Consider the following 22,373-nt stretch of genomic DNA (forward strand, 5'->3'; position numbering starts at 1 on the left):
TGACTTGTCCACCAATTCTGTCTCCCCCAAATGGGAAGAAGCACATGCGCCTATACATTTCAGCATCAGATAAAACAATAGGCAGCATGCTTGCCCAGGAGGATGAGAATGGCATCGAGAGAGCCATTTATTACTTAAGTAGAGTACTCAATGATGCAGAGACTAGATATACTGATATAGAAAAACTCTGCCTTTGTTTGTATTTCTCCTGTATCAAACTTAAGTATTATATAAAGCCAGTTGATGTTTACGTTTCATCTCATTGTGATGTTATTAAACATATGTTATCTAAGCCAATAATACATAGTCGAATTGGCAAGTGGGCTTTGGCCCTTACTGAATATTCATTAATATTCCAGCCTCTCAAGGCAATGAAAGGTCAGATTGTGTCAGACTTCATTGTCGACCATGCGGTGGTTGAGAATCATCAGCATTATGTGGACTTAAAACCTTGGAAGTTATACTTCGATGGTTCAACGCATAGAGAGGGTACTGGGGTTGGAATATTGATAATTTCTCCGGATGGAATTCCAACAAAGCTCAAGTTTAAAATCGAAGGTCCATTATGCTCCAACAATGAAGCTGAATACGAAGCATTAATTGCTGGACTTGAGGCTTTGTTAGAATTGGGGGCAACCAGAGTCGAAATTAAAGGAGACTCCGAATTGGTCATCAAACAATTGACAAAGGAGTACAAGTGTATCAAAGAGAATTTGATCATGTATTTTGTCATCGCAAATAGGCTACTCAAGAAATTCGAATATGTGGAATTAAAACACGTATCAAGGGTGAATAACCAGGAAGCAAACGACTTGGCACAATTAGCTTCAGGATATAAAGTATCAAAAGAAAAGTTGGAGGAATTGATTGAAGTAAGAGGAAGAGCAATGTTTACTAAACTTTCGCCAAGTGATCTAGAGAACTCACAATTGGGTTATGCCAACAAAGAACAATTCGAAGTACTAAATATAGACTCGTTGGCAGACACAGATTGGAGGAGTCCAATTATTAACTACCTAAAAAACCCTTCGACGGATACAGACAGGAGAATCAAGTATAGAGCATTGTCATATTTTTTGATGGGAAATGAATTATTCAAGAAAACTCCTGAAGGGGTATTGTTGAAATGCTTGGGTGAAGCAGAAGCATATTTGGCTCTGTCGAACGTACATAGTGGGGCATGTGGTGCACATCAAGCAGGGCACAAAATGAAATGGCTCTTGTTTCGTTATGGGATGTATTGGCCTTCGATGTTAAAGGATTGCATAGAGTTTGCGAAAGGGTGCCAAGAGTGCCAAGAACATGCAGGTATCCAACACGCTCCAGCAAACGAATTAAGTACGATAGTAAAACCATGGCCTTTCAGGGGATGGGCATTAGATTTGATTGGAGAAATTCACCCCAAGTCATCTAAAGGTCAAAGGTACATTTTGGTAGGAATAGACTATTTCACAAAATGGGTCGAAGCAATACCACTGGCAAATGTGGATCAAGAGGCTGTGATTGAGTTTATTCAGAAACACATTATATATAGGTTTGGAATCCCAGAAAGTATAACAACTGATCAGGGATCAGTCTTTACTGGACGAAAAATGCAAGACTTTGCCAGAGAAATAGGTTTCAAGTTATTTACTTCTACACCTTATTACGCCCAAGCAAATGGACAGGTTGAAGCAGCAAACAAAATAATAATTGGCCTTATTAAGAAACATGTGGGAAAGAAACCTAAGAATTGGCATAAGACTTTAGATCAAGCACTCTGGGCTTGTCGGACATCTCCAAAAGAAGCCACAAATACAACTCCTTTCCAGTTGACGTTTGGACATGATGCAGTACTCCCAATTGAGATATGTTTGCAATCGGTAAGAATACAAAGACAAGCAGACATTCCTCCCAACGTATACTGGGAGTTAATGATGAATGAGTTAGTAGATTTGGACGAAGACAGACTTCGAGCACTGGAAATGATAAAAAGGCAAAAGGAAAGAGTGTCCAGAGCATATAATAAAAAGGTGAAAGGTAAAACTTTTGTTAATAATGACTTAGTTTGGAAAGTTATTTTACCTATAGATCGAAAGAATCAGGCACTTGGTAAATGGTCCCCACATTGGGAAGGACCCTTTCGAATCTTGAAAGTATTCTCGAACAATGCTTACGAAATTGAAGAATTAGCAGAAGATCGTAGGATCTTAAGAGTAAACGGGAAATATTTGAAGAGATATAAACCAAGTATGTACGAAGTAAGGATTGCAAAAACGTAGATACTCAGGGTACTACGAAAAGCCAAAATGGTCAGGCATGTGTCAAAACATATACGCTGCGTTGATCAAAATGGCTTTGCGATCAGAATAAATTTTAAATGGAAGGAAAAGAGTCTAAGGAGACACCAAAAATATTTTTCATTTAAAAGCATGGAAGTACATGCATTACAAGGGATCCAAAGAACAGGATCCAAGATTACAAAAAAAAAAAAAGAGAGAGAGAAGAAGAAAAAAAAGGCATATCAATAAAGAAAAAAAACCTAAGGAAAAAACTAGCTAGTTGATCCTTTGGTCCAAGCCTTCCAAGGACAGCACAGGCGAGGGTTCAGCTTCGAACATATCCCTGGCTCCAGAATCGCGCATCCGCCTCACTACACCTTTCTTCAGGAAAATGTAACTGAGGAGTCTCCCGTAGGGAAGACAAGTCACACTCCCTCGACGGTCAACACCGATAGAGACAGCTTTAACAAGTCCTTTAAAGATCATTAAAGGAATGTTAATTTTCCTCCCTCGAAGACCACAGAGGATAAACTCCAAGTCTTCAACCATGATGTTGTTTTCATCGATCCGCCGAGGTTGGAAGTTCCCCACGAGCATCTGGTGCCAGATCCTGATGACTTTGGCACTGAAGCGATCATTGTCCATAAGAGTTCTCAACATGAGATGAGTAGTCATGCTGAAACTGTTGTCATCAAAAGTTGCACCAGAGTTATTGCATCTTATTAGGTTGGCAATAGTGGTGGGAGTGATGCTGAGACGAGCGTGTCGAATTTCAGAATCAATGGTGGTCCTACCTTCAGGATCTATGCGTAAAGACGCATTCATCCAGAATTCTGCCACCATGTTGGGGTAAATAGCACCCTCCAAGACTTCTTCAAAATAGAAGTCCAGTTCTTGGTTGACAAAGAGGTTTTCAATATTGATAAAATGACGAACAAGTTCATCCTCAAAGAGTCTGAACTCGCCTCTGATGAGGGCTTTGATGTCGTTAAAGGAGAGAGTTTCAGCCATTGCAAGATAAGAAAGGTGTTCTGAGAGAGAAGTTGTGTGTTTTCTTTTTCTGTGTTTGGTTTGGAGAGAAAGCGCATGAATGAAGAAATTAAGACAATATTTGACCCTTTATATAGACTGGGAATACTGAAGGGTGGTTTTTAATTGTTAATGAGTGATTGGACTGCGGTTGGTTTTCCAAAGAAAGAAGTTATGGCTTCCGCCGTTTCCCGCCCTTGGAAGTTGAGAAGTAATCATGAAACTGATGCACGCACGTCTTAAACCGACGTTTTGGAGAAAGTGACGTCACTGTTTAATAATGATTATGGCTAGAGAAGGGGAAACGTTAAGTCTAAAGGCAAGGATGCTGCGAAAGATGTTCAGGTTCTACACGTTGCATTAAATAAAAAGCACTGTAGAGAATCTAAAGATATATTTTGGCAGAAATGTTTAGATTCGCTAAAAGTAATGCTGTCAAACATTATAGATATAAATGGGAGTCAAGCATACAAATATTATGAGTCTACAGTAGTTTCGATTACAAAACAAAGGTGCAACAAGTAACAGGACTGGAAACATCTAGTTAAAATCCTTAGGGAGATCCGTTTTGATCTTCAAGTATTGAGTCTCCCACGAAGACATACGAAGCTCAATTAGTGCCCGTTGTTTCTTCAATCTTTCGATTTCTGGCACTAATTTCTGTGCAGTCTCGAAATGTTTAATTCCCGACTGCACCACTTCGAGCAAATCTTGTTGGTTAGATTTTTGTATGGCTGCCTGACAACGTTCAGCTTCTTTTATCTTGTCCTCGAGTGCCTTTATCTCTTGTTTCCAGGAGTTGATGTTCTTCTCATAATCATCAAAGGCCTTCTGATTTTCTGAATGTTTAAGCTTGAGGGCCTCACCTTGTTTCATTGTGTCCACAGCAGAGTTCCATGAAGAGTCATGAGAGGCCATTGTCTCAGATAGCTCTTTTTCGACATTTTGCTTTCGAAGAATGTTGGCCTGGAGTTGCTCGAGTAGAGAGCCTAACAGAACAATTACCTCTGAAACTTCTGTGGAAACGTGAAGCAAATCTTCCTTCTTTAGAAGTTGATTTAAGTTGTGACTCTTAATAGGTTCCCGGTTGAGGACGTCTACAAGATTGACCCTAAAGAATCTCTCTTTTATTTGTCGGAGGAGGCTAGGAATATCTTCTTTATCATTAGATTCTACAGTTGCAGCTGGAGAGACATTAAGTTCCGAAGGCGAAGAAGTATTCGCATCCATGATGGCCTTTAAGAAACTAAGAGGATCAGTTTGCTTAAGTTGTTCCAGCTCCGAAGGAGTAGGCTTCACGGAGGCAAGCGTCGAAGTTGTCTCAGGAATGGTTTTCGTATCAAGAGTCGAAGTCCCTTGAGGATCTTGTTTTTCTGGTTGAGAAATTTCTTCCATAGCATCTTGCTCTGACGCAGTATCTTCACTGTCATGTGTTTGGGGGTTCACATTGTCGCTGCCTGAGAATGAGTGATCTTCTTCCAAATTTTTGTCTTGATGAGTAGGTGGGGATTCGTCAGTGGAGTGACTTTCTTCGACTGGTTCATTAGGCAATATGGTAGCAATTGGCCTAACGTCTTCAAAGACTGGCGAGAGAACATGAGTTTGATTTTGAGAGGTACCTATGTTAAACAGAGCAAAGTTAGTCATAAAGATAAGCCTTTGAGGGGTTTAGTTGACGAAAGTTAAAGTTTGACAATTACCGTAAAGTTTGTCAACATTAATGGTAAAGCCATGGTCCTTGAAACCTGAAGTGGCAGTGCCAGCGTCTTCCTGCAATAACAAGGTAAATGTCAGTTTAATTATTTGGTTAAGATCACAAGATAATATGTGGGGTGGAACCCAAATACCTTGGTTGGGATATTGTCTGGACTTGAATTATGACTTTCCACAACGAAAGCATTACTAGCGGTTTTCAAAGGAGACTCTTCAGAGGACGCCTTATCACCAGGAGAAACAGTTTTAGAGGGACTTATCCTTTTCCCTTTTCTTGAAGGGGTAACAGCTTTTTGTCTCTTCTTGTGTCCTTGTCTAGTTTGGGGAGGGGATTTATCTTCGCCATCTGAGGCAGCTGTCGAGGAAGCTTTCCGCTTCGAACCTGTTGGGGGTTTCGAGCTCTGGCAAATAGACGATAAGTAAGATGGATACTACTCACAGATTGTACAAAATCAAGAATATGAGATGAGTATGTACCGTGGGCTTCTTGCCAGTAACGATGGAATCACTTTCACTTGGTTTGTTGCTCTTAGATGTCCCAGAATCTTTTTGGGCAGAAGCTTCCTTGATCTTCCTCCTTCGTGCAACAGCTGTAGTTGAAACTGAAATCAGTATATCAGCAAAGAAAAGAAAAGTCAGTCGAAAAGATTGTCTTAATCCAAACCTTCAGGTATTGGGGTCAGGACACGAACATGTTTAAGATCTATATGAAGATGTCCTTTGAAAGTATCCAAGGTATGCTTAGTCGGAACCACTCGTTCAGCGCGTTTTTTGGTACTCTCTCGAAGAATTTTGAGAGCATTCCCACACACGAACCAGTCTGGGAAAGGAGGACTTAGAGCCACACCAAAATCAGCACTTGGTAGTGGAGGGAATTTTGGAGGATTAAGTTTGAAAGCCACTTCATAACGTAGTTCTGGTCGAACATACGAGGGCAACTTCAACTTATCCAGTTTGGCGGAAAACTTTTCGCGCAAAATGACTGCAGCCTCACGAACGGTCCGACTAAGATCATCAGGCCTGTAGATAGTTTCAAAGAATTTTTGAAAAGCTTGGATTTCTTTAATATGAGTTGAAGTACCTTTTTGAAAATTCTCCTGCACATCAGTAAAAGCTGCAGTTAGTTCTTGAGCAAGGCTATCAGCATCAAAGATTTGGGAGCTATAATAATCCGTCCACCATTGATGAAAGTCTGGTGTAGAATAAAAAGCAGGTTCGAAAGAGACAGGAGGAAGATTGGTGGTTCCAACGTATTTGTTGATTTTTGTTTTACATTCTTCTTCAGTCAAGTACAAGGTATGGAAACACATATGGTTTCTTTTCTCATATAAACACTTGGGTTTTATTTGAACCAACCCAAACTGTCTCGAGACCAAATTTGGTTGGTAGCACATGAGAATACATTGACCTTTTGATGGTCGAAGGCGATGGGAAAATAACCTTGGAGTCAGAAAGGCTTCCTAAATTTCCATAGACTCAGTTTGTTGATCCTGAGATGTTGATGGGAATTTTCGAGTAAACCATTCAGGACCTATTGTTCTGTGTACAAAGGGGGCCATAGAAGGATCGAACTGGTTACGCCGGGCAAACATCATTGAATACGCCAAGAAGTGTTCACGAAGCTTTCCAATTTCTTCTTTTGGAGTTAGGTAAGCTAACCTGGTCCCTTCTATAGTTCGATTCTTGATTTTTCTATCCTCCTCATTGTCGTTTCCTCGAAAGGGAAGATGAGTTTCGAATGTAGCATTAAGCCACAGTTGTAATAGCCAGAAAGGGCCAGCATAAAGTAAACTACCGGATTTGAAATTCTTGGTGAGGGTTGCAGCTTCGCTGAGGTTTTCATAAAGAGACCCTAAAAGCAGTTGGCTGAGGTTGAGCTTTTTTCCAGCATGCAACTGATTAGCCATGCAAAGGTATCTCTTTGCAACTTGAATAGATCTTGAGCAGAAGGCACATCGTGAAAGCCATAGCGCTAGAAAAGCAATATGTTCTTCATCGGATACTGCCGTTTCGGTGGTAATATGATGCTTCTGGATGAATGCAGTATAAGTGACTTGTGAGTCATTAAAACCAATAGTATCATTATCCATTTCGTTAGGATCGAAGGTTTCGCCAGTTGGTCAAAGTCCTGTAATCGCAGCCACATCAAAAAGAGTAGGGGTAACCATTCCACAGGGGAGATGGAAAGTGTTGTGAGAAGCATCCCAAAAGTGAACCGCTGCTACTAACATGGGTTGGTTGTATTCTAAACCTGTCTTTGACAGTTGAATCAAATCGTATATTCCTAACGATTTCCAGAAGGATTCTTTCTGTTTCTCTACTTTTTCTAACCAGGCATAGTACAAATCAGGATCTTTGGCTAAAGGAATTGACCTAAACACTTTTACAGAGTTTGTCATATAGTTTAACCTAATTTTCGCTAAAGCTAAAGGAGTTACAGTTGGAGTTTTTTCCATGTTAGCAGATTTTCCTGAGGGAGAACAGCCATCTTCATCTATCCTAATTTTGCTAACTAATTGTCTAGTCTTGTAATAAGCAGGGAAGAATTTATTCAGAGATGGGATATTTTCACCTGGTAATGGACCCATAAAAGCGAGAGATTTTCCAGAAAGTTCAAAGGGAATGATTACCTGGGAAGCGTAAATAGCGCATATTTCTTCGGTGTTAGGGTTTTGAACGTGCTCTTGTTCCCCAGACCGTGTTGTTGATTGGAGCTTCAGAGCAGGTTGAAGAACATTTGAAGATGAAGCCATAGAGAAATTTCTGATTAAGAGAGCGAGATTTTGAAGAGATTGAAGATGTTTGGTTTTTTGAAGAAGATGAAGAAATAGGAATGAAAGGTTGTGTAGAAGTGCAAGACCAAGTATTTAAAGGTTTAACGGAAACCCTTTTTAAATCTTTTGGGTAAAATCCAAGGAACACGTGGCGGCTGGTGATTTAATCCAACGGCGGTCGAATAAAGTTAGCTTCACTCCTAGTATGTAGGAGTAATGATCAAGAAGTAAGGTTAAAACGTGGGAATGTAAGTTATGAGAAGACATCTTTGAAAATGACAAGACGTTTCGGAAACAGGGTCATCAATGATTATGACGTTAGTCAGCAGTCTTGGAACTCTCAAAGATCAATAAAGAACGAAATCTTATAATGACAAGAAACGCCTATTTCTGTTGACTCTCGAAACAGGCATTTATTGGGGGCAATTTGTTAGCTGAAGATTTCGTTTTGTAGTATTTGTCCTTCGAAGAAGTAGAAAATCGAAGAAAGAACTACAATCATTATTGGGTAAGATAAATTTCTTAAGGAGATTTATCTCTAACTTGAGTGGACACACGCAGGCTTTCTCCCCTCTACTTCGGCTTAAGCAAGGAGAATTCGAATGGCGTGCTGAACATCAAGAAGCTTTCGATCAGATAAAGCAATACTTGACTTGTCCACCAATTCTGTCTCCCCCAAATGGGAAGAAGCACATGCGCCTATACATTTCAGCATCAGATAAAACAATAGGCAGCATGCTTGCCCAGGAGGATGAGAATGGCATCGAGAGAGCCATTTATTACTTAAGTAGAGTACTCAATGATGCAGAGACTAGATATACTGATATAGAAAAACTCTGCCTTTGTTTGTATTTCTCCTGTATCAAACTTAAGTATTATATAAAGCCAGTTGATGTTTACGTTTCATCTCATTGTGATGTTATTAAACATATGTTATCTAAGCCAATAATACATAGTCGAATTGGCAAGTGGGCTTTGGCCCTTACTGAATATTCATTAATATTCCAGCCTCTCAAGGCAATGAAAGGTCAGATTGTGTCAGACTTCATTGTCGACCATGCGGTGGTTGAGAATCATCAGCATTATGTGGACTTAAAACCTTGGAAGTTATACTTCGATGGTTCAACGCATAGAGAGGGTACTGGGGTTGGAATATTGATAATTTCTCCGGATGGAATTCCAACAAAGCTCAAGTTTAAAATCGAAGGTCCATTATGCTCCAACAATGAAGCTGAATACGAAGCATTAATTGCTGGACTTGAGGCTTTGTTAGAATTGGGGGCAACCAGAGTCGAAATTAAAGGAGACTCCGAATTGGTCATCAAACAATTGACAAAGGAGTACAAGTGTATCAAAGAGAATTTGATCATGTATTTTGTCATCGCAAATAGGCTACTCAAGAAATTCGAATATGTGGAATTAAAACACGTATCAAGGGTGAATAACCAGGAAGCAAACGACTTGGCACAATTAGCTTCAGGATATAAAGTATCAAAAGAAAAGTTGGAGGAATTGATTGAAGTAAGAGGAAGAGCAATGTTTACTAAACTTTCGCCAAGTGATCTAGAGAACTCACAATTGGGTTATGCCAACAAAGAACAATTCGAAGTACTAAATATAGACTCGTTGGCAGACACAGATTGGAGGAGTCCAATTATTAACTACCTAAAAAACCCTTCGACGGATACAGACAGGAGAATCAAGTATAGAGCATTGTCATATTTTTTGATGGGAAATGAATTATTCAAGAAAACTCCTGAAGGGGTATTGTTGAAATGCTTGGGTGAAGCAGAAGCATATTTGGCTCTGTCGAACGTACATAGTGGGGCATGTGGTGCACATCAAGCAGGGCACAAAATGAAATGGCTCTTGTTTCGTTATGGGATGTATTGGCCTTCAATGTTAAAGGATTGCATAGAGTTTGCGAAAGGGTGCCAAGAGTGCCAAGAACATGCAGGTATCCAACACGCTCCAGCAAACGAATTAAGTACGATAGTAAAACCATGGCCTTTCAGGGGATGGGCATTAGATTTGATTGGAGAAATTCACCCCAAGTCATCTAAAGGTCAAAGGTACATTTTGGTAGGAATAGACTATTTCACAAAATGGGTCGAAGCAATACCACTGGCAAATGTGGATCAAGAGGCTGTGATTGAGTTTATTCAGAAACACATTATATATAGGTTTGGAATCCCAGAAAGTATAACAACTGATCAGGGATCAGTCTTTACTGGACGAAAAATGCAAGACTTTGCCAGAGAAATAGGTTTCAAGTTATTTACTTCTACACCTTATTACGCCCAAGCAAATGGACAGGTTGAAGCAGCAAACAAAATAATAATTGGCCTTATTAAGAAACATGTGGGAAAGAAACCTAAGAATTGGCATAAGACTTTAGATCAAGCACTCTGGGCTTGTCGGACATCTCCAAAAGAAGCCACAAATACAACTCCTTTCCAGTTGACGTTTGGACATGATGCAGTACTCCCAATTGAGATATGTTTGCAATCGGTAAGAATACAAAGACAAGCAGACATTCCTCCCAACGTATACTGGGAGTTAATGATGAATGAGTTAGTAGATTTGGACGAAGACAGACTTCGAGCACTGGAAATGATAAAAAGGCAAAAGGAAAGAGTGTCCAGAGCATATAATAAAAAGGTGAAAGGTAAAACTTTTGTTAATAATGACTTAGTTTGGAAAGTTATTTTACCTATAGATCGAAAGAATCAGGCACTTGGTAAATGGTCCCCACATTGGGAAGGACCCTTTCGAATCTTGAAAGTATTCTCGAACAATGCTTACGAAATTGAAGAATTAGCAGAAGATCGTAGGATCTTAAGAGTAAACGGGAAATATTTGAAGAGATATAAACCAAGTATGTACGAAGTAAGGATTGCAAAAACGTAGATACTCAGGGTACTACGAAAAGCCAAAATGGTCAGGCATGTGTCAAAACATATACGCTGCGTTGATCAAAATGGCTTTGCGATCAGAATAAATTTTAAATGGAAGGAAAAGAGTCTAAGGAGACACCAAAAATATTTTTCATTTAAAAGCATGGAAGTACATGCATTACAAGGGATCCAAAGAACAGGATCCAAGATTACAAAAAAAAAAAAAGAGAGAGAGAAGAAGAAAAAAAAGGCATATCAATAAAGAAAAAAAACCTAAGGAAAAAACTAGCTAGTTGATCCTTTGGTCCAAGCCTTCCAAGGACAGCACAGGCGAGGGTTCAGCTTCGAACATATCCCTGGCTCCAGAATCGCGCATCCGCCTCACTACACCTTTCTTCAGGAAAATGTAACTGAGGAGTCTCCCGTAGGGAAGACAAGTCACACTCCCTCGACGGTCAACACCGATAGAGACAGCTTTAACAAGTCCTTTAAAGATCATTAAAGGAATGTTAATTTTCCTCCCTCGAAGACCACAGAGGATAAACTCCAAGTCTTCAACCATGATGTTGTTTTCATCGATCCGCCGAGGTTGGAAGTTCCCCACGAGCATCTGGTGCCAGATCCTGATGACTTTGGCACTGAAGCGATCATTGTCCATAAGAGTTCTCAACATGAGATGAGTAGTCATGCTGAAACTGTTGTCATCAAAAGTTGCACCAGAGTTATTGCATCTTATTAGGTTGGCAATAGTGGTGGGAGTGATGCTGAGACGAGCGTGTCGAATTTCAGAATCAATGGTGGTCCTACCTTCAGGATCTATGCGTAAAGACGCATTCATCCAGAATTCTGCCACCATGTTGGGGTAAATAGCACCCTCCAAGACTTCTTCAAAATAGAAGTCCAGTTCTTGGTTGACAAAGAGGTTTTCAATATTGATAAAATGACGAACAAGTTCATCCTCAAAGAGTCTGAACTCGCCTCTGATGAGGGCTTTGATGTCGTTAAAGGAGAGAGTTTCAGCCATTGCAAGATAAGAAAGGTGTTCTGAGAGAGAAGTTGTGTGTTTTCTTTTTCTGTGTTTGGTTTGGAGAGAAAGCGCATGAATGAAGAAATTAAGACAATATTTGACCCTTTATATAGACTGGGAATACTGAAGGGTGGTTTTTAATTGTTAATGAGTGATTGGACTGCGGTTGGTTTTCCAAAGAAAGAAGTTATGGCTTCCGCCGTTTCCCGCCCTTGGAAGTTGAGAAGTAATCATGAAACTGATGCACGCACGTCTTAAACCGACGTTTTGGAGAAAGTGACGTCACTGTTTAATAATGATTATGGCTAGAGAAGGGGAAACGTTAAGTCTAGAGGCAAGGATGCTGCGAAAGATGTTCAGGTTCTACACGTTGCATTAAATAAAAAGCACTGTAGAGAATCTAAAGATATATTTTGGCAGAAATGTTTAGATTCGCTAAAAGTAATGCTGTCAAACATTATAGATATAAATGGGAGTCAAGCATACAAATATTATGAGTCTACAGTAGTTTCGATTACAAAACAAAGGTGCAACAAGTAACAGGACTGGAAACATCTAGTTAAAATCCTTAGGGAGATCCGTTTTGATCTTCAAGTATTGAGTCTCCCACGAAGACATACGAAGCTCAATTAGTGCCCGTTGTTTCTTCAATCTTTCGATTTCTGGCACTAATTTCTGTGCAGTCTCGAAATGTTTAATTCCCGACTGCACCACTTCGAGCAAATCTTGTTGGTTAGATTTTTGTATGGCTGCCTGACAACGTTCAGCTTCTTTTATCTTGTCCTCGAGTGCCTTTATCTCTTGTTTCCAGGAGTTGATGTTCTTCTCATAATCATCAAAGGCCTTCTGATTTTCTGAATGTTTAAGCTTGAGGGCCTCACCTTGTTTCATTGCGTCCACAGCAGAGTCCCATGAAGAGTCATGAGAGGCCATTGTCTTAGATAGCTCTTTTTCGACATTTTGCTTTCGAAGAATGTTGGCCTGGAGTTGCTCGAGTAGAGAGCCTAACAGAACAATTACCTCTGAAACTTCTGTGGAAACGTGAAGCAAATCTACCTTCTTTAGAAGTTGATTTAAGTTGTGACTCTTAATAGGTTCCCGGTTGAGGACGTCTACAAGATTGACCCCAAAGAATCTCTCTTTTATTTGTCGGAGGAGGCTAGGAATATCTTCTTTATCATTAGATTCTACAGTTGCAGCTGGAGAGACATTAAGTTCCGAAGGCGAAGAAGTATTCGCATCCATGATGGCCTTTAAGAAACTAAGAGGATCAGTTTGCTTAAGTTGTTCAGCTCCGAAGGAGTAGGCTTCACGGAGGCAAGCGTCGAAGTTGTCTCAGGAATGGTTTTCGTATCAAGAGTCGAAGTCCCTTGAGGATCTTGTTTTTCTGGTTGAGAAATTTCTTCCATAGCATCTTGCTCTGACGCAGTATCTTCACTGTCATGTGTTTGGGGGTTCACATTGTCGCTGCCTGAGAATGGGTGATCTTCTTCCAAATTTTTGTCTTGATGAGTAGGTGGGGATTCGTCAGTGGAGTGACTTTCTTCGACTGGTTCATTAGGCAATATGGTAGCAATTGGCCTAACGTCTTCAAAGACTGGCGAGAGAACATGAGTTTGATTTTGAGAGGTACCTATGTTAAACAGAGCAAAGTTAGTCATAAAGATAAGCCTTTGAGGGGTTTAGTTGACGAAAGTTAAAGTTTGACAATTATCGTAAAGTTTGTCAACATTAATGGTAAAGCCATGGTCCTTGAAACCTGAAGTGGCAGTGCCAGCGTCTTCCTGCAATAACAAGGTAAATGTCAGTTTAATTATTTGGTTAAGATCACAAGATAATATGTGGGGTGGAACCCAAATACCTTGGTTGGGATATTGTCTGGACTTGAATTATGACTTTCCACAACGAAAGCATTACTAGCGGTTTTCAAAGGAGACTCTTCAGAGGACGCCTTATCACCAGGAGAAACAGTTTTAGAGGGACTTATCCTTTTCCCTTTTCTTGAAGGGGTAACAGCTTTTTGTCTCTTCTTGTGTCCTTGTCTAGTTTGGGGAGGGGATTTATCTTCGCCATCTGAGGCAGCTGTCGAGGAAGCTTTCCGCTTCGAACCTGTTGGGGGTTTCGAGCTCTGGCAAATAGACGATAAGTAAGATGGATACTACTCACAGATTGTACAAAATCAAGAATATGAGATGAGTATGTACCGTGGGCTTCTTGCCAGTAACGATGGAATCACTTTCACTTGGTTTGTTGCTCTTAGATGTCCCAGAATCTTTTTGGGCAGAAGCTTCCTTGATCTTCCTCCTTCGTGCAACAGCTGTAGTTGAAACTGAAATCAGTATATCAGCAAAGAAAAGAAAAGTCAGTCGAAAAGATTGTCTTAATCCAAACCTTCAGGTATTGGGGTCAGGACACGAACATGTTTAAGATCTATATGAAGATGTCCTTTGAAAGTATCCAAGGTATGCTTAGTCGGAACCACTCGTTCAGCGCGTTTTTTGGTACTCTCTCGAAGAATTTTGAGAGCATTCCCACACACGAACCAGTCTGGGAAAGGAGGACTTAGAGCCACACCAAAATCAGCACTTGGTAGTGGAGGGAATTTTGGAGGATTAAGTTTGAAAGCCACTTCATAACGTAGTTCTGGTCGAACATACGAGGGCAACTTCAACTTATCCAGTTTGGCGGAAAACTTTTCGCGCAAAATGACTGCAGCCTCACGAACGGTCCGACTAAGATCATCAGGCCTGTAGATAGTTTCAAAGAATTTTTGAAAAACTTGGATTTCTTTAATATGAGTTGAAGTACCTTTTTGAAAATTCTCCTGCACATCAGTAAAAGCTGCAGTTAGTTCTTGAGCAAGGCTATCAGCATCAAAGATTTGGGAGCTATAATAATCCGTCCACCATTGATGAAAGTCTGGTGTAGAATAAAAAGCAGGTTCGAAAGAGACAGGAGGAAGATTGGTGGTGCCAACGTATTTGTTGATTTTTGTTTTACATTCTTCTTCAGTCAAGTACAAGGTATGGAAACACATATGGTTTCTTTTCTCATATAAACACTTGGGTTTTATTTGAACCAACCCAAACTGTCTCGAGACCAAATTTGGTTGGTAGCACATGAGAATACATTGACCTTTTGATGGTCGAAGGCGATGGGAAAATAACCTTGGAGTCAGAAAGGCTTCCTAAATTTCCATAGACTCAGTTTGTTGATCCTGAGATGTTGATGGGAATTTTCGAGTAAACCATTCAGGACCTATTGTTCTGTGTACAAAGGGGGCCATAGAAGGATCGAACTGGTTACGCCGGGCAAACATCATTGAATACGCCAAGAAGTGTTCACGAAGCTTTCCAATTTCTTCTTTTGGAGTTAGGTAAGCTAACCTGGTCCCTTCTATAGTTCGATTCTTGATTTTGCTATCCTCCTCATTGTCGTTTCCTCGAAAGGGAAGATGAGTTTCGAATGTAGCATTAAGCCACAGTTGTAATAGCCAGAAAGGGCCAGCATAAAGTAAACTACCGGATTTGAAATTCTTGGTGAGGGTTGCAGCTTCGCTGAGGTTTTCATAAAGAGACCCTAAAAGCAGTTGGCTGAGGTTGAGCTTTTTTCCAGCATGCAACTGATTAGCCATGCAAAGGTATCTCTTTGCAACTTGAATAGATCTTGAGCAGAAGGCACATCGTGAAAGCCATAGCGCTAGAAAAGCAATATGTTCTTCATCGGATACTGCCGTTTCGGTGGTAATATGATGCTTCTGGATGAATGCAGTATAAGTGACTTGTGAGTCATTAAAACCAATAGTATCATTATCCATTTCGTTAGGATCGAAGGTTTCGCCAGTTGGTCGAAGTCCTGTAATCGCAGCCACATCAAAAAGAGTAGGGGTAACCATTCCACAGGGGAGATGGAAAGTGTTGTGAGAAGCATCCCAAAAGTGAACCGCTGCTACTAACATGGGTTGGTTGTATTCTAAACCTGTCTTTGACAGTTGAATCAAATCGTATATTCCTAACGATTTCCAGAAGGATTCTTTCTGTTTCTCTACTTTTTCTAACCAGGCATAGTACAAATCAGGATCTTTGGCTAAAGGAATTGACCTAAACACTTTTACAGAGTTTGTCATATAGTTTAACCTAATTTTCGCTAAAGCTAAAGGAGTTACAGTTGGAGTTTTTTCCATGTTAGCAGATTTTCCTGAGGGAGAACAGCCATCTTCATCTATCCTAATTTTGCTAACTAATTGTCTAGTCTTGTAATAAACAGGGAAGAATTTATTCAGAGATGGGATATTTTCACCTGGTAATGGACCCATAAAAGCGAGAGATTTTCCAGAAAGTTCAAAGGGAATGATTACCTGGGAAGCGTAAATAGCGCATATTTCTTCGGTGTTAGGGTTTTGAACGTGCTCTTGTTCCCCAGACCGTGTTGTTGATTGGAGCTTCAGAGCAGGTTGAAGAACATTTGAAGATGAAGCCATAGAGAAATTTCTGATTAAGAGAGCGAGATTTTGAAGAGATTGAAGATGTTTGGTTTTTTGAAGAAGATGAAGAAATAGGAATGAAAGGTTGTGTAGAAGTGCAAGACCAAGTATTTAAAGGTTTAACGGAAACCCTTTTTAAATCTTTTGGGTAAAATCCAAGGAACACGTGGCGGCTGGTGATTTAATCCAACGGCGGTCGAATAAAGTTAGCTTCACTCCTAGTATGTAGGAGTAATGATCAAGAAGTAAGGTTAAAACGTGGGAATGTAAGTTATGAGAAGACATCTTTGAAAATGACAAGACGTTTCGGAAACAGGGTCATCAATGATTATGACGTTAGTCAGCAGTCTTGGAACTCTCAAAGATCAATAAAGAACGAAATCTTATAATGACAAGAAACGCCTATTTCTGTTGACTCTCGAAACAGGCATTTATTGGGGGCAATTTGTTAGCTGAAGATTTCGTTTTGTAGTATTTGTCCTTCGAAGAAGTAGAAAATCGAAGGAAAGATGGTTACTGATGGCCATCCCTTAAAAATAAAAGAATGGCTACTGAAGGTCATGCTTCGAGAGTAAAGATTTCTAAGTTCGCTATGAAGATAATGAATACTGAAAGCTAGTGAAAAGTATGTGTCTTCGGGGACTTAGACAAATTTATAAATATATTCAAGTATTACTACTTAGCGTGTTTTTTTCGTAGTGTTTGTTTAATACACTGCCACGCGTCGAAGACAGACTCAGGCGGGAAGATTTGAAATTCGAAGACGGTTTCGTAACTGTCCAAGTAACAGATGGCGTCCCTAGAAGTTCTTATGAGAAACGTGGCAGCAGATTAGTGTAGGACCGTTAAGGTCGAAACTAGTATAAATAGGAGTCTTAATGTTAGGATTCTGTGTGTTCATTTTGTACAAATCACTCACATATTTACTCAAGTATCAAGCGTTAAGAGAAAGAGTTCGCTGAGAAAATGTACGTATGACACCACCACTTTAATACATGTGTATTATCTTTTGTTTTAAATATCTTCCAGAATTACTGCATTTCGTTTACTTCTTGCCATTTACATTTCTGTATCTTTACTTTAATGTCATTTACTTTCGAATTACTTTCATGTTATTTACTTTCAAAGTCTTTAACATTTCTGCAGTTTAAGATTCTTTACGTTTCAATAGTCCTTTTAATTTTCTATGTTATGTTACTTATCTTTTCGCTGAAGTCACATTTATATATAACAAAGTGATTGTCAAGACTATTTGTTCTTTAATCGAACAACGCTTATTGAAGAAGACAAATAATGAATATGGTTCGAATGAACGTTGATGACAATCTTCTTGACTATGTGTCCTAGGATCAATCTAGTCGATCCTGCGAGTAACCAAATCATATTTATTATAGTTTGGAAGACTAGCGGTTGTTTACCGGAAATCACCGTAAACAGCAGCAAGAAACAGAAAGGCCTTATGTGTCCAGGTCTTCCACAGTGTTGACACCTCAAGTGTTGGAATTTGTTCTTGGTGTGAGCACCTCTTCTTTTACCATGATGTTGAGGTCTCCGATCTGACATCTTGGAACTTGACTTAGGACGATAGTGATCTGCACTAGAGATCTTGTTCTCTATGAATCCTAACCCCCTCATGTCTTCAGTCATTATTCCCATTTGAAGAATTTCATCTAATGAGTCAGTTCCATTATTTAACATTCTTAGAGCTTTGTGAACTCTGTCGAGTTCAGATTTTAGAGACACTACTTCTTCTTCCAATCTAGAGATGGTTTGTAGAAGCCCTCTCTTTTCTCCCTTCAGGTTGGTTATTGTCATACCCCAATTTTTGACCCTAAGATCCTATATCATTCACATCCCAATCATTAATCAAAAGCTTCACTTGAAAGTTTTGTTGGTGGTGTTGCACTCACCTCATCAATAAGAGGGACCATCAAGCACCAATGATTGTTTATCTTGTATGCATATTATACTAACCCAAATACCAAAAATATTGCTTTGTTTCTTTGTAGGCTTTTGTTTTGTAGGTACCCAGCCAAGACATGCAATAAACAAGGCATTTTTCATATTTTGGACTGATGAAATCGATTTCCCTACTAGGTAAATCGATTTCCCTGCAGCAATCTTCAACAAAATCACATTCTGGACAGCATGAAATCGATTTCCCTCCTGGGTAAATCGATTTCCCTAGTGTAGTTTGCGCCAAATTCTCTTCTGGAACAGTGTGATATCGATTTCACTCCTGGGGAAATCGATTTCCTTAAGGCAAAATTCAAAAAAATATAAGGAGTGAAGCTTGACATCATTTTGGCACCTTTTTATTTGATCATTTTATCAATTTTCCACCTCATCAAAATTAACCCCTTCATTAAACCCACTTAAACCTCATTTTACCATTTTTTACCATTTAAATTCCACTTAAATACCAATTAACCACAAATTAATTACCAAACACAAAAAGACCAAACTACCACTACTCTTGCTCCAATTCTATAAATAGAGACCTTTACTCTCTCATTTCTCAAGCTTTGAGAGCCAACAAACCCCTTGCAATTTCTCTCTTCATCCCTACCAAATTCACCAAAGCTCTTTGTTCTTTCATAAAGTTTGTGAGTCACACCTTGAACCTCACAAAATTTGAGCTAAACCACCATCCATTTCACTCTTTTTTCTTCAATTGTTGAGAGATCAAGATTTGTGTTGGTGATTCTTGAAGTAGATCTAAGTTTTGTTCAAGAATTGGTAATTTTCATCATCCTTTTTCATCTACCATAATGTGATTCTTTTGTGTTTGTATGTGATGCATCTTTGATGCTATATTGGTCCTATTTGATGGTGATTTGATGGAAAATTCGTGCTCCAATTGATATGTGATCATAAGGTGTTTGTATGTTTGCTTAAGTCAAGTTTTATGCTTCCTAATGCTGATTTTTTGAAAACTGCACTGAGGAAATCGATTTCCTCCTTAGGGAAATCGATTTCCATTCCGTTTCTGTGCCAGATTTGAAAACCTGCACTAAGGAAATCGATTTCCTCCTTAGGCAAATCGATTTCCCCTGGGACAGAATGTGTTTTTTTCCTTTTTTATGCTTGTTTTGGCTTCCTACTTCCTCCACTTCATTAATATCATTGGATCTAGGATGTTGATAGGTTTGAAAGGACCAAATCCATAATATTAGATGAATGATATTAATGATAGTGTGAGTTGATTTTACTTTATGCATTTTTATCTTTTTCTTCTCCTTTTTTTCTTTTGATCTATGAAAGTCTTAATACTTCGAGAATTCTTATGGATTCTTGGTAAAGACTAGATCGCTCCTTATTTTCTTTTCGTGCGGTATTGCTTTCGGAGAGTGATCTACATATCACTTCTCTCGCATGCATTAGCACATAAAGTTTTGACCGGCCTCGTTGTAGGGTGATTTCTACATAAATCACTTGGCGATCTGCTTAACATAGCGCAATATTTCGTGTCCCGAATCGAAAAAAGATCAAATATGGAAGAGAATTGTATGCGGTTGATTTAAGACTTATGGAGGTTTATCGTGTAGTCGCTATGATTTTATCAAGCTTCTGATAAATTTCCATTGAATTTAAATCCGAGAACATCCTTCACTCACCATCGATCTTCATTACTAACTTTGATAACATACTTGACAAGTTTCAAGATGGTTATCTTTAACATCTAACAACTAACTTTAATTTCCGCAATTTATTATGTTGCTCTCTTTATATTTCTCGCTTTATCGCTTTATTTTATCATTTCATCATATTTACATTCCGCTATTTTTTCTTTGTCCATTTGGACGTTTATATTCCGCTATTTTTTCTTTGTCCATTTGGACGCTATGTTTATGTTTCCGCTATTTTCTTTTTGTCCACTTGGACCATACTTTACTTTTATGCCAAAACACTAATAAACAACAAAAATCTAAAAAACACTTAAGGCTCTCTTTTGGACTATTGGTTACTATCCCGAGCATTTTGGAGATTCGGACTTATGGACTTAGTGCCTCTGGACCCCTATTATGTTGTTACTATGTTGTTATTCTATCTCTCTGGTATTGGATTGTTGTCTGTTTGTGTATGCAGGTATTTCCTTGAAAGTCCTTGATGGTTAATTCCAAGGCATTGAGATAAGGATTTTACCCGAAAACAGCCGTTACTCTGCCCGATTTTCGTCAGAATTTTAATGTGCTTAATGCAAAGTGGTGCTAAGATAATAATTTCATCCGGATCCCCAAGTGATAATGTTTGGTTTGGTAATGATATTCTAAAGGATGGGAAATCTACCTTGACTTACAATGTCAAGTTTTGGCTTCTTCTTCGGTTAGACCATTTCTTTCCTTAGCTTTTATTTTACGCAATAGGATAGCCTCTTCATCTCCTCCCATTCTTAAATTTTCAAAATCTTCTCCCTTTTTCAAAAAACCTTCTTATGTTTGCAAACCTTTTCAAAACTTTTTCTTTAAAAATATCTTTTGCCCTTAGTGGCCTTTTTCTTCAAAAAGTTTAGACACTGTTAATTGTCGGAACGAATGGTTATACCCCACGATTTTGAAATTGATTGATATAATGGGATCTTTTCCGCGTGAGAGAGCTAGTGGCATACTCGTTGATTTTATCCGAGTTGGAGCCCTTCTTTCATTTGCGATGCAAAGAACTCATTTGTTCTCATGCTCAAGATCAATGGCTGAGTATTTCTCTCCGACGACAACAAAGTGTTTATTCGTTTTAAAAAACGTTTTTCCCTTTAAGCGGAACTACATTAGCTCTGACTTCTCCATTGCACCGAGGAGGTATGTAGGCACAAGGCTTAACGTCTTGCCGAGCTTATTTTAAAAATAAAACAAACCCTTTTTCTAGCACACACGACACAGATTTTCAAAAAGGTTCCTGTGGAATACCACAGATATGAGGGGTGCTTAAAACCTTCCCCTTGTATAAACAACACCCGTACCTAAGATCTCTTCTTTTTTTTTGTTTTAAAAACAAAACTTTGGGTTTTATTCGTTCTTTTCCCTTTTCCTTTGGAAACAATAAAGCGCGGTGGCGACTTTCACTGAAATATTGAGTCGAGTCAATTCCATGGCTTCGATCTCAGATTTTCCCCGCTACAGTTATGAACTCTTTTTGCCTTTGGCTGAGTTCTGAGCTTATGAGAAATAGATCTCCATATGATGTAGCCCCCCATCTACTAGTTAAGGCTTTCACAGGCTTGGAAGATTCCTTCCCAGAATCACTCTCAGCAGAACTTTCCTTCTATGTCTTAAGATACGTGGGACACTCAGATTTACTGTGTCCAAACCCTTCGCACACAAGGCACCGTGACTCCTTCCCTTGAGAGTACACTATAACCTTCCTGACTTATCTACTCAGCTGAGCTATGGCATTGGCTAAATTTTTACTTGTCCTTGAATTATATTCCTCTTCTTCATCATCTGAGATGAATTCGAATGATGTGCTCTTGTTCTTCAATTCAGATCTTTCTTTGATACATAGCTCAAAAGTATGTATTGATCTAACAAGCTCGTCCAGTTTTAACCGGTTGATGTCTTGAGTTTCTTCTATGGCAGTGACCTTCATATCAAATCTTCTGGGAAGAGATCTCAGCATTTTTCTCACCAATTTAGATTCAAGAATTTTCTCTCCCAAAGAACTTGATGCATTTGCTATCTCAAGGACATTCATAGAAAGTCGTGAATACTTTCGTCATCTTTCATCTTTAGATTCTCAAATTTGGTGGTTAGTAGCTGAAGTCTTGATATCTTCACTTTGGATGTGCCTTCATGAGCATTTTTTAGAATTTCCCATGCATCCTTAGCTATTTCACACGTGCTCACCAATCTAAAGATGTTTTTGTCAATTCCATTGAAGATAGCATTCAGGGCTTCAGAGTTCCCCAGGGAAAGTTCATCATCTTCGTCGTCTCAGTCCTCCTCCGGCTTCAGCACATTCGTGGGTTGTTTGTCTTCTCCCAATATAACAGGATGTTTCCACCCTTTTAAAACTGCCTTCCAAACCTTGATATCTATAGATTTCAAGAAGGCCACCATGCGAGACTTCCAATAGTCATAATTGCTTCCATCAAGAATAGATGGTCTATTCAGAAAACCAATTTCCTTGTCCATCTACCAGAAAGTATCTTCCCTAGATCTCACTCAGATGCAGAGCAGAGTGCCGACTCTGATA

This window comes from Vicia villosa, linkage group LG1 (genome assembly GCF_029867415.1).
Source record: "Vicia villosa cultivar HV-30 ecotype Madison, WI linkage group LG1, Vvil1.0, whole genome shotgun sequence".
In the NCBI taxonomy this organism is placed as follows: Eukaryota; Viridiplantae; Streptophyta; class Magnoliopsida; order Fabales; family Fabaceae; genus Vicia; species Vicia villosa.